Source organism: Meles meles, chromosome 12 (assembly GCF_922984935.1).
Source record: "Meles meles chromosome 12, mMelMel3.1 paternal haplotype, whole genome shotgun sequence".
Classification (NCBI taxonomy): domain Eukaryota; kingdom Metazoa; phylum Chordata; class Mammalia; order Carnivora; family Mustelidae; genus Meles; species Meles meles.
This window is the reverse complement of record NC_060077.1, coordinates 47,644,576-47,661,110: the sequence shown is the minus strand read 5'-3', so window position 1 is coordinate 47,661,110 and position 16,535 is coordinate 47,644,576. Positions and strand designations below refer to the sequence as shown.

The 16,535-nt window shown below is 36.5% G+C and overlaps 1 protein-coding gene across 2 annotated transcripts in view; it reads right to left on the bottom strand.

The window, feature by feature from the left end:
- RBBP8 (RB binding protein 8, endonuclease) overlaps window positions 1–15,522 on the bottom strand; it is a 109,731-nt gene extending 94,209 nt beyond the window's left edge. For both annotated transcript variants that reach the window (XM_046025617.1, XM_046025615.1), the window contains exon 1: window positions 15,359–15,522. The gene's annotated coding sequence lies outside the window, so the exon portion shown is untranslated. The remainder of the gene's footprint in view (window positions 1–15,358) is intronic.
- Window positions 15,523–16,535: the final 1,013 nt, after the last annotated feature.

The window sequence follows — 16,535 nt, the reverse complement described above, 5'->3', positions numbered from 1 at the left end:
TAGTTGTGAAGTGTCTGCCTTTGGCTCAGGTCATGATACCAGAGTCCTGGGATGGAGCCTGGCAATTGGGCTTCTTGCTCAGCGGGAAGCTTGCTTCTCCCTCTCAGACTCCTCCTGCTTGTGTTCCCTCACTTGCTCTGTCTCTCTCTGTCAAAGAAATAAATAAAATCTTTAACAAAACAAAACCCCCTAAAGTCAGGGGCACCTAGGTGGCTCAGGTCATGATCTCAGGGTCCTGGGATGGAGCTGTGTGGGGCTTCCTGCTCAGTGGGGAGTATGCTTCTCCACCCGCGTCTCACTTGGCTTGCGCCCGCGCGTCGCGCGCTTTCTCTCTCTCTCTCTCTCTCAAATAAAATCTTAAAACAAACAAACAAACAAACAAAAAGCGAAGTCAGAGCAAGATGTTGCCCTCCCAAAAACATCCCAGGGGCTTCCCATCACCTTAGAATAAAATCAAACCCTTTTCCATGGAGTCAGGACAAGTAAATCTCTATATTGGGGTTATCTCCTGAATAATAGTTTTGAATTAGTGCTTTCCTTTCCATTCCCTTATGCCCTTGTTTTGGCCCTGATATTTCTTTGCTTTTTGTTTTTTTTTTAAGATTTTATTTATATCTTTAACAGAGAGAGCGAGAGAGAGAGAGAGAGAGAGGGATCACAAGTAGGCAGAGCAGTAGGCAGGGGGTGGGGAAGCAGGCTCTCTGCGGAGCAGAAAGCCCAATGCAGGGCTCGATCCCAGGACCCCGAGATCATGACCTGAGCCGAAGGCGGAGGCTTAACCCACTGAGCCACCCAAGCACCCCAGCCCTGATATTTCTTTTTGTTTTTTTAAAGATTTTATTTTTATTTACTTCACAGACAGAGATTACAAGTAAGCAGAGAATCAGGCAGAGAGAGAGGAAAGCAGGTTCCCCGCTGAGCAGAGAGCCCGATGTGGGACTCAGTCCCAGGACCCTGAGATCCTGACCTGAGCCGAAGGCAGCGGCTTAACCCACTGAGCCACCCAGGCGCCGCAGCCCTGATATTTCTTACATAGACTATAGCCTCCTTGCTTCCAGGCTTCCTTGCCTTAACGAGGTCTCCACACAGCTGCTAGAAATCTAAACCATTATTTCCTTGCTTAAAACACTTAGTGACTCTCCATTGCCCAAATGTGATCAATATAAAAAATTATTCATGAGTACAGCACAACTCAATTTGGATTAGCTGCGTTTCAAGTGCTCAAAGCCACACGTGTCTAGTGATTACTATATTGGGCAGCACAGACCTAACATAGTTTATATAATGAACAAACGAATGTTGAATGAACAAGTGAAGTTACATGGTTTAGCTGAAGAACCAGGAACTAGGACTAGGACACAGAAAACCGATTCCTAGACTGAGGCTATTTCTGCTGTTTGTGCTGGGCATTTCTCATCTCTTTCTCACTCCCCACATCATCCCATTCCTCTCCTCCCACTCAGCGTTGAGGGCCTGTATCCCCAGGCAAAAAATTTAAGAGTGATTAAACTCATTATGATTATTTACATAAAACCATCCTGTACATAATACCCGTCCTGTAATATGAGCACACAATACTAGTAAACTGGGGTGGGCTGTCTACAGTTAGAACTACTTCAAGGACAAGACAAAAGACTGAGAGATAAGAAGGAAAAGAAGTTTTGAGACAAAAGAAAATTATGTTAACTGTCAGCATTTGTGTCAACTTGAACACTTGATTTAGTTTTTTAAGTTATTTACAATAAATACTAAGTGTTGTTTGGGAGTAAGAGTATATATCAGTTGTTGATCTTGCCCCAAGTGCCAAATGTTTTGTTTATGATTTGAATTGATGGTGGCAAGATTCCAGTTGGGTTGAGCAGTTTTATAATTGTTTTAAGAAATGTATTTAACATTCTACAAAAGATGTCAGTATTACAGTTTTTATTCTGGCAGTCTTAAATGGTCATTAAGGCACTTACAATGAACATTAAAGATTGTACATTGCTTTCCAATTAGAAAAATTAGCCTCATGTAGTCTGGCCAACTTCCAACTTAGATATCAGAAGGTTTGTTTTGATTTTTACTATGGCTCCGTATACCTTCTTCATTTCTCTTTATAAACAAAGTAATTTTTTTGTTTGTGTTTTTAAATATCATTCACTTAGCTACTTCATTTCGCATCAGTCATGGGCATAGTTTTATTAGATATATAATTTGTCCAATTTAGGAACTATCTCTTTATACTTAATAAAGATTTCTATATACTACATGATACGCTCTATGCTTGGTTAGGTGCCTAGGTTTAAACTGATGGCAGGCTGATCAAGAATGCTAATGATCTGTTACAGCAGATGACTTTTTGTGAATGGAAAAGGACTTCTCTTCTTCCAGGTCAATGATTTTATAATATAGTGGCTCCTTGGTAATATTTCATACCTATGCATATAGGTCTATGAAGCCCAGGAATTTTGTTAGTTAGCCCTTATGTCTTATATCCTAACACTGGCTTATAAGAACTTTAGAGCTTAACTGCTGTGGTGATGATAAAAGAATTTAAGAGTGATCACTAAGACTGTAGAATAGAAAAGTGGATTTTATTTTGAGAATCATGTAAAAAACTAATATTTCCCTTTTTATCCAGTAAATCTAGTACTATACTTGCATTCTGTATACATATGCTACCATGATGGAAGCTGTGGGAACAATATTTATATACAGTAATGTAAATGGGAAGTATTATGAAGGATTAACTATAGGAATAAATCACTGACAGTTGGGCTCTATTAATTAAAGCATTCCTTAGTAGGTTCACAAGAGCAAACACATTTAATATTTATTGCTTTGTCCACTTTTTAAAAAAATGATTTGCATCTTATATGCTGTTTTTTCCATCAATTTATTCAGTCCTGACAAATAGTTGTGATCTTTAATATGCTCATGCCTCACAAATTACAGGTATGTTTTCAAACACACTGGCAGACTTTGTTTCTCAATTTTTCTCTATTCTAACTATGTTGGAGAAAAATAGACTTTGTTTAAAATATCAGCTTTTTGCTTTTCCTAATCCATATGTCAATCTAGGTTTAAGGAAGCTTTGATAGTTACCTTTCCAAAAATGTTTTACATTCAAAATTTAGTTTAGAGAAGACCTTCAGTTTTGGCCAATACTTTATCAATTTTTCTTAAGTTATAGTCAGAAGTATTAGAAATTAAATTATGTTTAATTTACCTCACACACTTAATAACTATTTATGTGGGTTATTTGGGATACTAAGACAAACCTAATACATATTTTTAAAGATTTTATTTATTTATTTGACAGAGAGATAACAGCGAGAGAGGGAACACAAGCAAGGGGAGTGGGAGAAGGAGAAGCAGGCTTCGATGCTAGGATCATGACCCAAGCCAAAGGCAGACGCTTAACGACTGAGCCACCCAGGCGCCCCTCTAATATGCTTCTTTAAAGTGACTTGGAGGGCCTGGGTGGCTCAGTGGGTTAAGCCTCTCCCTTCGGCTCAGGTCGTGATCCCAGGGTCCTGAGATGGAGCCCTGCATCAGGCTCTCTGCTCAGCAGGGAGCCTGCTTCCCCCTCTCTCTCTTCCAGCCTCTCAGGCTACTTGTGATCTCTCACTCTCTGTCAAGTAAATAAATGAAATCTTAAAAAAAAAAATAATAAAGTGACCATACCCCTGGCTTACTAGCAATAGGTCTGGTTAATATCTATTATTCTGGTTTAATTATTAATAGGGCTCCTGTTTACTCTAAAAAATATCCTGGTTTGGGTTATAAATCATATGTTCAGAAGCTTTAAGGTATTTGAAATATAAACTAATAAAAAAGGGAAGATTTATATGACTCTTTGTAGTCAAAGAGTATTTCCTTCACAACTATGTACAAACCAATCTAAATTGTTTTTAAAGAATATTTTGGTATAGATAATATAAGCCATAAAAGGATTGTAATTTTTGACTTAATCAATACTACTGTGAAATTCCCTATGAGTTGAGAAGTGGTTTAATACTGATAGAAAATGGATTCAAAACAATTAGCTATAGTAAGATACAAAGTACTTATCCTATGTATCTTCTCTTCGAACCTAAAAAATAACTGTGTCATAAAGGTAGAACAGTTACAGTTTTTATCTTTTCACAGAGGTTGAGAAATTAGGTGGTTTGACTAACACTGTATGTACAAACTAGTAGGTAAGTTGACCCAAAACACCAAACCCAGTTTTCTGGCCATTAATCCTGTATCTATGCTCTTTTCAATATACCATATTATTTTTGAATAATAAAATCTACATAAAGCTTATTCTGTGCTTTTCTATTTTTTTAACTTAAAAACTATTTTTGAGAAAATAACCAAATAAAGTTTCTGAATTTTGATCAATAATTATACCTATCAAAAAATTATTTTTTAAAGATTTATTTATTTATTTGACAGAGAGAGAGATCACAAGTAGGCAGAGAGGCAGGCAGACAGGGAGGGGGAAGCAGGTTCCCTGCGGAGCAGAGAGCTCCATGTGGGGCTTGATCCCAGGACCCTGAGATCATGACCTGAGTTGAAGGCAGAGACTTAACCCACTAAGCCACCCAGGCAACCCTCAAAAAGAGTATTACCTACAGGCTCATTTGCAGTCTTGGTACATCTTTCTATTTATTTCAGAAACTTATATATGAGGTCACTAAAAGGACTTTAAAATTTGATAGTAATTTGTCTCATAATTTAGAAAAGGAAAATAAATTGGGCTGTCTCATTCAGGGTTGAAGTGAGGCACCTATTATATGGATGAATTTCAGTTCATTTTGTAGACTTTCTGCATTAATAATTATACTTAGTGGAAATTATGGCATATGCATTCTTTTATGTGTCTTATAATGGTGGACATTTGAGAGATGAATATAAATTGACTTTTTTTTTTAAGATTTTATTTATTCATTTGACAGAGAGATCACAAGTAGGCAGAGAGGCAGGCAAAGAGAGAGGGAGAAGCAGGCTTCCCACTGAGCAGAGAGCCTGACACGGGCTCAATCCAGGGACCCTGAGATCATGACCTGAATTGAAAGCAGAGGCTTAACCCACTGAGCCACCGAGGTACGCCATAAATTGGCTTAATGGAGTTATTAAAAGTGTTTGCAGTAGCTTTTCCAGCCCTAAGTTTTAGTTTCTTCCATGTTGGAAGTTTAAAATTAAAGTGATGGAGGGGTCTTGAATCATGTTTTTATCTCAGAAGGGACCAGAGCAGGGAGTGCTCCAAAAAACTATGTTCCTCATTGATGATGGCATACAGACATATTCCCGGCCTATAGTTTTGTGCAAGTCCTGAGCTGGAGTCAGGACCCAGGATTTAAGATTTAAACTCTAGCTCTATCTCTGTTAATTTGCATGTTTCCTAGACAAATCTTATTTCCCCAACCGAAAAATGAGTATACTTATACTTACTGTGTCCAAAGGGATTATTATAAAAGAATATATATGAAATTTCTATTTTTTAAAATATTTTATTTATTTATTGGATAGAGAGAGCATGAGCAGGGGGAGGCGCAAAGGAGAAGTGTGAGCAGGGAGCCGGATGTGGGGCTCGATCCCAGGACCCTGAGATCATGACCTGAGCCAAAGACAGATGCTTAACTGACTGAGCCACCCAGACACCCCTATATGTGAAATTTTTTAAGGAAGATGTCATACAAGTTTGAAGCAACTTGCCTATTGGGAGCAGAGTGGTAGATGGCTTTCAAGGCAGAAGGCATGTGCAAAGGTTCTGCTATGGGGAATCATTGTGAGTTCTGGAAACTGTAAGTATATAATGTATTTGTAGAGGTTGACAGTGAGAAATCAACATCTCCACCTAATTTGCTGAATGAATTCTAATTCTTAATAATAATCCTACTGAATAAGTAATTTAATTTCTTTTTGCCTCAGTTTATCAGTAATAAGAAGGTAATACATACTTTGGGTATTTTACATACAAGATTGTTGATGGGATTGAATAATTATAGATGTATCTAAATAGTGTAAGAAATTGTGGTTAATAGATTTAAGAAGTACAGCTGATCAGAGAGATCTCTTCAATTGCTGAAGTAATCATGGTGAAATTGTTGAATTGTTATGGAAATTGAGACATTTATAATTGTAGAAGGGATTAATTTATAATGTAAATGCTTTTAGATATCTTATTTGATTCATGTAATTAAGTTTAAATAAGTCAGGTAGAATTATTATATTGGTGTCATTTCTGTTATATTCCAAGGGACTTTAAAAATCATCTAGCCCAACTGCAAAACTGTATAGAAAGGGGAAACTAATTCCTTCATGTATTTTATAAATTTGTGGTTGTAAGAAATTATTTACCTAACAGATTTATGATCTACTCTGTTTCAGGTGCAAGAAAGGGGGTGTTGGCATTAAGTTGATTGTGATCTGAGCTAATTTAGTAAAGATCTGAGTATATTTGATAACTCTTTCTGAAAATAATATCTCTTCTTAATGGCCTTTGTTCAACAGTATGTGTCCTCGCCTTTTTTTATTCTATGCCCTTTTCAATCCAGTTTATCTATTTCACCCTTATGAATTCATTAGCTGATTTAACCACTCTAAAAGAGGGTTTTGTTTTTTTTAAAGTGAACTTTTACAGTAGAAAGCACTTTTTTTTTTTTTTTAAGATTTTATTTATTTATTTGACAGAGTAGGCAGGGAGGCAGGCAGAGAGAGGAGGAAGCAGGCTCCCCGCTGAGCAGAGAGCCCAATGTGGGGCTCGATCCCAGGACCCTGAGATCATGACCTGAGCTGAAGGCAGAGGCTTAACCCACTGAGCCACCCAGGTGCCCCTAAAAGAGGGTTGTTTTTAAAAACTCAGATATTTGATTTTAACATAATTCAAGTTAAATGGAAGATATACTTTTAATTAGATTTCTTTTTTATTTATACCTATTTCTTCCTCATTTTCTCTAAACTAAGTTTTTATTATGCAACAAATATGATATTTACTTAAGTAAAGCACATAACTGGCTATTTCAGTTTTGTTTTTAATCTACTTGACTAGAGCCTTTCTCTAATGTATTCTTCAGAGCCATGCTCCAAGATCACATAAAGGTTATAATGAATTAGTTCTTGTAACCAGACCCACTTGGACATAGTCCAACACAAACTTCTACTATTCAAAATTCTGTATTTCGCTGTGATGAGAAGTGTTACTTGAGGGTCCAGTGTAGTCAATCTATTTTTACTATAATTTTAGCAATGTAGACTAATGTAGATCAATACTGGACATAAAACTATTTACAGAGTACATACTAATTGTTCATTTGGTGCTGTCTGGCCCTTTAAAAATTGGCAGCCAAATTCAGGAAATGAAATGTAGTTTATTAGAAAATGCCTTTCTCACAAAAGATCAAGTTTCAGTGCATCTCAGGTTTTGTGGGAATGGATCAAATACATCAGACAAAAATAGGCTAAAGTTCCTCACTTGCCTCTGAAATTGCTTTACTCATTTCTCGGAAAATCCATTTTAGTTTCATAGTGTATTAGTTAAAATTATGTTGGTCAATTAAGGAAAAAGCAGTGTGATCCTGTTTGTCCTATAATAGTGAGGTACTGGACACCTTTTGGACCCCGCTTGCTTTAACCATTTCAATGGCAACCAGATTCATGAAGGTGAAACCTGAGAGCCCTTCACCTGGGGCTTCTCTGAGGCCTTTAGAATCAGACGCACTCCCTGAAAATGTGAGGAAATTAGCAACCTATGAGGCAACTCTTAACTACCTCTTTCTCATCTTTTGGCAGGCAAGCCTAAGGCAGCTTCATGGCTCCTAAGGGTCCTGGGAGAATCTTTTCTTGCCACTTTTAAAACTTTACTGGACATTAGAATAATCTGGAAAATATGTAAATATGTAGATTCATAGGATCCACCCACCAGAGATTCTAATGGGATATGTCTAGAATAGATTTTAGGAATCTGTATTTTTAATAATCATCCTCCAAGTGAGTCAGATGGTCCACAGACTACACTTTGAGAAGCATTGATAAGTTATTACAGTGATAATACCACTGAGGATAATCTGTGACTATGCAATAAATGAAAGCCAATTTACTCCACAGGGACTGAATTAGTATCAGGATACCATTAATCACATGTTCTAATAAATGGAGCTAATAAACCGCAGACTGGGAAGTGAGATTAAAAAGATAACCCAATTTTAATTTCAGAGTCACTGTGCTCTTCTGTAGAAATTTGATTTGGTAGTACTTACTTGGCTTACATTAGTAATTACATTACATTAGTATAAACGTGTGGTTTGTTATGGTACCAATGAATGCTGAGAATTTAATTTATGCTAGATGTGTTTAATTTACATTTATTGATGGAACTAGAACAACATGCCATTCATCTCAAAGATGTAAACAGTCACATCTTAACAAGCAAAGCTGTATAAGAACAGACTGATATTATCATGCTGGATTGGACTGAACAGTTTTCTTGCTGAATGGCCTGTATCCAGGTCCTAGTGGCTAGTTCGATATTATAGTTAAAAAATAGTATACTTGGGCACCTGGGTGGCTCAGTGGGTTAAAGCCTCTGCCTTTGGCTCAGGTCATGATCCCAAGGTCCTGGGATCGAGCCCCACATCGGGGTCTCTGCTCAGCAGGGAGCCTGCTTCCCCCTCTCCCTCTGCCTGCCTCTCTGCCTACTTGTGATCTTTCTGTCATATAAATAAATAAAATTTAAAAAAAAATAGTATACTTATTCCTGAGCAACATATGTTTGTTTTAAATTTTGTTAATTGCTGGGAAACTGACTAGAACAGAATTTAACAGCTCACTAAAATGCTATGTAGATGGTATTTACCATTCAGTAATTATTGTATTATTGAAAATTGGTTACAATATTTATGTTTTTAGAGATGTGACTGATTTTACCATCTACTTTCAGTTAGGAGACCTTGCCCTCCAAATTTAGACCTGTATATATTAAATGTAGATTTTTTTTTATGGACATCTACATCACAGAGTTCTATAATATTGTTCCATGTCAGTATATGTTGTACTGCAAGCTGTGTAAAGTTACTGATACTGTATTTCTTAATGTTTCAAGATTCATTTAGAAATTCTTTAGATTTAAAATGTTTTCATGTTGGAGGAAAGTGTTTCTCATTCCTAATCTAAGTTAACTGTACTTGTGATAGGCAATAGGGAATAGACTTAAAATAGAACTTTGAAACTAAAAATTTGCCATGCAAGTTATATTTTCACTTTGTCAGTAATATATAACTTCTAAGGCAATAGTTTTCTGATTACTTTTAAGTCTGTATGTCTTTAAGAATGAGCTATAACAGGGGCGCCTGGGTGGCTCAGTGGATTAAGCCGCTGCCTTCGGCTCGGGTCGGCTCGGGTCATGATCTCAGGGTCCTGGGATCGAGCCCCGCATCGGGCTCTCTGCTCCACAGGGAGCCTGCTTCCTCCTGCCTCTCTGCCTACTTGTGATCTCTCTCTGTCAAATAAATAAATAAAATCTTTAAAAAAAAAAAAAAAAAAAAAAGAATGAGCTATAACATTTTCTATTTCCTAGTTAGTCTTTGATCCATAGCAAGTTTGATTGTTAGTGCCTATTTATCCAAATTAGCTATTTTATGCAGATATTTAAAATAATTATCTTTTTTTTAAAGCAGGCTCTATGCCCAATGTGGGGCTTAAACTCACGACCCCAAGATTAAGAGTTGCATTCTCTACTGACTGAGTCAACCAGGCGCCCCTTAAAGAAATATTTCAAAAATATATTTTAAATTTAAATTTATGTTACTCCCTGTCTTCTTTTCAATTGTTTATGGTAATATCCATTCAAAAAGCATGAAAATAAATAGGCAAATTGAATACTAATTTAATGAGTAGTCAAATAAAACTAAATTGTTTATGTATCTAATAAAATAGTTTTAATAAGAATGTTATATAATTACTGGGCTACATTGTTGAAGTGGTATTTTTGTCTTTAGGTATACCATATACATACAAGCTTTTTACTTTAAGAGAAAAACAATTTGGGGCTTCTGGCTGGCGTAGTCACTAAGTGTCTGACTCTTGGTTTTGTCTCTGGTGGTGATCTTGGGGTCCAGATCTCAGGGTCATGAGATCCAGCCCCTCTGTTAGGCTCTGTGCTCAGCAGGGAGTCTGCTTGGCATTCTTTCCTTCTGCCTCTTCCCACTGCTCATGCCTGTGCATGTGTACCTTCTTTCTTTCAAATAAATAAATAAATCTTTTTTTAAAAATTTAATTTCTCAGGAAATTAAAGTTGATTGCAAGAGCTCACTAAGATCAGTTTGTGTTGTAAGCGGATCTATTTGTTGGTTCTAACATCAATTCATAATCTATTTCCTGCTTTTTATTTACACCCTGGGAGATGTGTCATCAACCCAACTTTGTTTATTTATTTTTAAGTGTTTTTGGTTTTTTTTAGTAATCTCTACACTCAGCGTGGGGCTTGAACTCATGACCCCAAGATCAAGAGTTACATGATCTTCCAGCTGAGCCAACCAGGTACCCCCTTGACCCAACTTTAGTTAGGCAAGTTCTTAGAATGTTTTGTCAAGCTATTCTGAACTCCTTTTTGACCTACGATATAACATTTCATAATATCTCATGTGTGAACTTTGCTCATTGGTTTCATCTCTTAATTTATCCCTTACTTAGTATTACTTTTAGGAAATGTTAAATCCTAGTCCATCCTACTTCTTATACCAAACATTTTGGACTCAATCTCCCTATCATTATTTATTATCAAGAGAATAAAATATAATTTAATGCTACAATAAATTTAATTTGGAAGAGAATCTTTTGGAGGAACACACATATTCTAGAGCCCTGAAGAAATAGCTCAATTAATACTAGAAAGAACACAAGCCTTAGAGCATATAGAAATCTTTGGCCAACTAATCTGATGTCATATAAAATAATAGATACAAATAGATATGAACTGTCTTTGAAAAACCTAGATGTGAGGCACAAGTAAGGTATAATTTGTACTATCCCTGCTATAGTTCCTTCCTTTGGTATAGATGATTAAAATTTGAAATTTTAGGGGTTCTTGGCTGGCACAGTCAATAGATCATGCAACTCTTGATCTCAGGGTTGTGAGTTCAAACCACACATTAGGTGAGGAGCCCACTTAAAAAAAAAAGAAAAAAGAGAGATTCTCCTTTATCTAAGGAGCCTATCTGCATAATAAGACAACCTTTATTTTTCCAAACACCTCCTTTCACCTTCTTGGGAATGGTCTTCCTCATCTTTCTATCATCAGACTCTACCCCTCTCCTTGCTCATATAAGTTTCATGTTGTCTCATTGTCTTTGGAATTTCATGTCCATGTGGATTCCCCAAACAACTATTAAGTTTGATTTTCCCCTGTTAATCTGTCTTATGTCAGTTTGATTCTGAGTCTGGCTAGAAGCACCATAGTGCGGGAGAAGGCTTTCCTCCTTGAGACCTCTGAGTTTGCTAATTTAGTTGTTATTTTTCTGACAAAAATAAAATATGTATTCCAAGCTAAGTTTTGACTTCTCTCACTTAAGCCATTTGCTGAAATTTATTATATGTTCTTTTAAAGAGATGGGAAGGATATTGACATTTGTTGCACCTACCATGTTCTAGTGGCTATGCTAGGTGTTTTAGGCACAGTATCTCATTTAATCCTACCAACAACAACTGAGAGAATGGTATTAGCTTCCTTAACTTACAGACAGAGGAAAGAGAATTCAGAGTTAATTCCCAAGGGTAAGCTAGTTTGTAACAGCCAGTATTCAAATTCATCTTAGTCTGACTCAAAAGCTCATGTTTTCCAGTGTACTTCCTTTTCTCTTGATTTTTTTTTTTTTTAAAGATTTTATTCATTTATTTGACAGAGAGATCACAAGCAGGCAGAGAGGCAGGCTCCCTGCCGAACAGAGAGCCCGATGCGGGGCTCGATCCCAGAACCCTGGGATCATGACCTGAGCCGAAGGCAGAGGCTTAACCCACTGAGCCACCCAGGCGCCCCTTCTCTTGATTTTAAAAATGAGAAACAAATGAAGTGATTATTTTTTAGAGTCCATTTGGGCTGAACTGAATTTACCAAAGTTAAGCATCCTCCAGGTAGAAATTTACCTGTGAAAAAATAAGGGATTAGGAGAATTAACTTTAGTTCTAGGAATCAGAAGTGGAATTTTTGAGCCTTTGGTTCTCAAGGTTTCTGTGGCCCCATTTCATTGGAATTTCTTAAGTTAAAAACATTTAAAACATTTTTCGAGAACTTGTGTGCAAAGCACTGTATTAAGAATCTTACCCCTTAAAAAGCATGTTCTATTACCTCTAAAATGGGTTTTGAATTTGCAATTCTGGTCTTTATAACCTTGTTGAAACTTTCTTGCCAATTCTAACCAAATTTTATTTTATTTTTTGGGTTTTATGTATTTATTTGAGAGGGAGTGAGAGCCAGAGAGATCACAGAGGGAGCAGACTTGCCATTGAGCAGAGAGCCCAGTGTGGGGCTCAGTCCCAGGACCCTGAGAGCATGACCTGAGCTGAAGGGCAGACACTTACCGACTGAGCTCTTCTAACCAAATTTTAGAAGTACTAACTTCTTAGGCAAATCCTAAACTATATCCTAAGGATATGTACTAAGAAAACAAGCATTTTTATTGTTTATGAGTCAGCAGAGACTCATAACATACCATTATTTTACCTTTTTACAATTCTTTTAGAAAATGTAGATTAGATTTCATGTAATATTCAGATGACTCAGTGTAGGATAGTGAAAAATATTAGTTTGGGCTGGTATTCTGAAAACTGGGGTCTTCTGGTCCCAGCTCCACCTTTAGAGTGAAGAGTAGTGATTTAACTACATTTGGGGTTTTTTATTCAACTGAAAAATGAGGACTTGGATGCATTATTTACTTATTTATTTTCAAGTAAGTTCCTGACCCAGTGAGGAGCCCAATGTAGGGCTTGAACTCATGGCCCTAAGATCAAGACCTGAGCTGAGATCAAGCGTCAGATGCTTAACTGACTAAGCCACCTAGGTGCTTCTGCATGAATTATTCTTTAAGAGTTCTTCAAGCTTAAAAATTTCATGATTCTAAGTGCTTTTTGTAGGAAACATACGAAGAATTCAGGAAGGAAAGAGGTTAAGCAGTTGTTAAGAAAGCTAGCGTTGAGGGAGGGGAGGCGAACCATAAGAGACTATGTACTCTGAAAAACAACCTGAGGGTTTTGAAGGGTCAGGGGTGGGAGGTTGGGGCAACCTGAGGGTTTTGAAGGGTCAGGGGTGGGAGGTTGGGGGAACAGGTGGTGGGTAATGGGGAGGGCACGTTTTGCATGGAGCACTGGGTGTTGTGCAAAAAGAATGAATACTGTTACACTGAAAAAAATAAAATGAAAATTAAAAAAAAAAAAAGAAAGCTAGCGTTGTTGACAAAAAGAGTCATTGTGTGAAACTGAGTGGCTAGGAATAAGGACAAAGGAATGCATCTGTGACTTCATTTAAAGAATAAAGAGATTTTTAGATGAGTAGAAAACTTTTTGACCCAGACCCTGAGATAATGTAGGGCTATATAAAATATACACACATACACTTACAGCTTCCTAATTTGATTTATAAATCCACATATCCTTAATCTTAACAAAACATCACAATGCATCAGTATTTTAAAGGGGTCAATTTACAGGAAATACACAAAGGTTGTATTTAATAGGACTTTCATATATTTGAAACTGAAAATTCTATTTTATGAAAGCTGTAGAATCCTTCTCCGGAGTGCACTTAGGCTTGAAATTTTACCCACAGATTTTATATGAAATATATATCTAGTTTCTAAATGGCTTTCCTCAAAACCATAAATATAAAAGATGCTCACTAAATAAATTGGAATCCTCACTTAAATTTATCTTTAAACAGTAAACTCTGTATTTTAAACACACTATAGTTTAAAATTTTTTAAATTAATATGTATAACATACTTACCAGAAACACAAAGTATACTCTAATGACATATATCTGTATCTTGCCCAAAAACTAATTGAAAAGAGAAGCATTCAACCAATGGAAAATTTTGATCCAGATTCCTCCCTAAAATAGTCAGAATACAGTTTATGCTGAATAAAATTGCTTTCAGTTTGCTGAATCAGCATATTCCTTATGCAGATTCAACATTACCTAGCTTTTTAGAAGTTTAGCTGAATTTTCAGAAGTTTTGTGCAGAATTGCCTTTGAGTGGGACTGAAAAGTATCCAAACCTTCCCTGCAGAAGGATATCTCATCTGAACATTATTTCTCACTTAAAAAAAAAAAAATTCTTTAATAACATCCTAAAGAAACTCTTAGAGCCTTTGAGTTTGAACATCATGACAAAGTGAGGACCCTAGGGACAATGAGAAAGATGCATTAGTCTTGCTCAGTTTAAAACAAAGTCATATTAAAATGACCTACAAATAGCTCTTGACAGGAAAGTATTCAGTATGATTCTGTTTTAAAAAGTTATTTTAATTCCCAGATAAATTCATATGTCAGCTGCTATGTTAATTGATGCCCGGAAGATATGTGCATTTAATTCAATCCAATATTAATAACGAAGAGGGGAGTTTGGTAACCAAAATAAATATAAAGGGATTGGTAACTTTGATTTTAAATGACACAAACTACTTAAAAATAAATTAATTGCATCAGTGGAAGAGAGGGGTAAAATAATTATTTAAAAATATAATATAAAGGGAAGATCCAAATATTCTTTAACTTAAAAAGTTTTTCAGACCTAATAGGCATGACAAAACCTGTCTTCATTCCTTTCTATTCAGCTCAGCGAGTACTTTTGAGCTCCAATAGTTAATCAGTTACCAGATTCCACAATCTTTGTTTTTCACACTCCCCAATTCTTACTGTGAATTGTTCCTGTAATGTACTTAGGATCACCAGGCAGGCCAACACTCTTTTTTTATGCCTTAAAAAGGCAATTATTATCATATTCACAATTAGATTTACAATATAAAATTGTTACCATATAGCAACAGGCTATAAAACATAATAGTATATTATCAAAGAAGTAGATGGCTTAAGATGAATCATTAATAGGTGAATATATTTAGCAAAATTATTCAACCCAGCTTTCTTCATGACTATAGCCATGCCCAACTTACAGAAAAGTGTAGCAAAAGTCTAGTGTATTATATATCAAATAATCTTTATCTAAACAAATCAATGAACTTACATGTATCATGAAACAATATCTAACCAACTTTACAGAAAAGGTATAATCCAGGTATTATCATATTAAAAATAGATATCTGTTTAAACATTTCTTAATTTAACCTTCAAAAAGTGCATAGAAAATTGAGGAATTTAAAAAACATGTTAACTTACCTTTCAATTTATTTAGAAACTCTCTGCTCTGGGTCAAAAGTGTAAGGTGTTTCACGTCTGACTTCTGAAGCTACGAACTTTAACCGTAAATCAGAGGAAGCCGCCTCTCTGGGCCACGCTAGAGTTTGCTAGGCACTACTGCTATGTGGAAGAGTCCTGCTGCATCTAAGCTATATACAGTGTGCAATGGATAACCTAATATGCCTTTCATTTAACTGGCTGGGCAGGTTTCTACCGTCTGTGGAACATGGAATCAAACCAGAATATGTTGGCATAACAGGCCAGTCAAACCGGTTCTTCTGTAGACCCAGAACCTGTCCAACCAGTCTGCATCAAAGGCTAGCCCAACAAGCTGCAGCGGCTCAGCTCTGCTAAGCTTGTATGGGTGAGTTATCCCCACCTCCCATCAACTCCGGACAAACTACTCAGAATGTTGTAGCCTCTAGCAAAATAATTCAGAGTTCTAGTGGGAGGGATAGATCTATGTCAGGCATAGCAAAAGTCCATTGTTATAAACCTCTCATTGGAGATACTTGAGTATCTATCAGCCTCAGAGGTAGGTAATCCTTTTTAAAATGTACTCTAGGGCTTTCTGCAGATTAAAGCCTCTAGAAAGAGATTATCTACAATGAAGAAGAATCCATAACGCCTGACCTCTTCCACTAGTCCGCTTGGTCTGCTTGGTCTAGCTTAGCCTTGAGAGGGAGGTTCATATTCCCCACAAAGGTAGTGGCCCTGAGAACTAGAAGGAAGAATTTCTAGAGGGAGGAAAACAAGGTATAGGTTGATCAGATGTTTGCCTGGGTATGTTATCTTCCTTGTACTCAAATGATCCTCATATCATTTCAGTCTAAAGCTGGAAAAACTTCTACTTCTTCAGGCTAGGATACCTTGAAGGGTTTAACTTTGGATGTTCAACAGTTGAACACATCATTGATACCTACTATGTGCCAGGAACTGTGCCAGGTATAGGGTTACAATGTATAACAGAGAAGTTTAGTAAGAGAGGGGAGCAAGGTCCAAGTTCTCAGTTAAGTATGCCTAGTAATCTTTTGGAAGGAAGAAATAAACAACAGATAATCATATTTTGACAGAAATTGGTTGTATTAAGAGGGATCAACTGAGACTTGTTCTTCTCATAATATTTGCTCATTTAGAAACAGCCTTTCTTATCTAC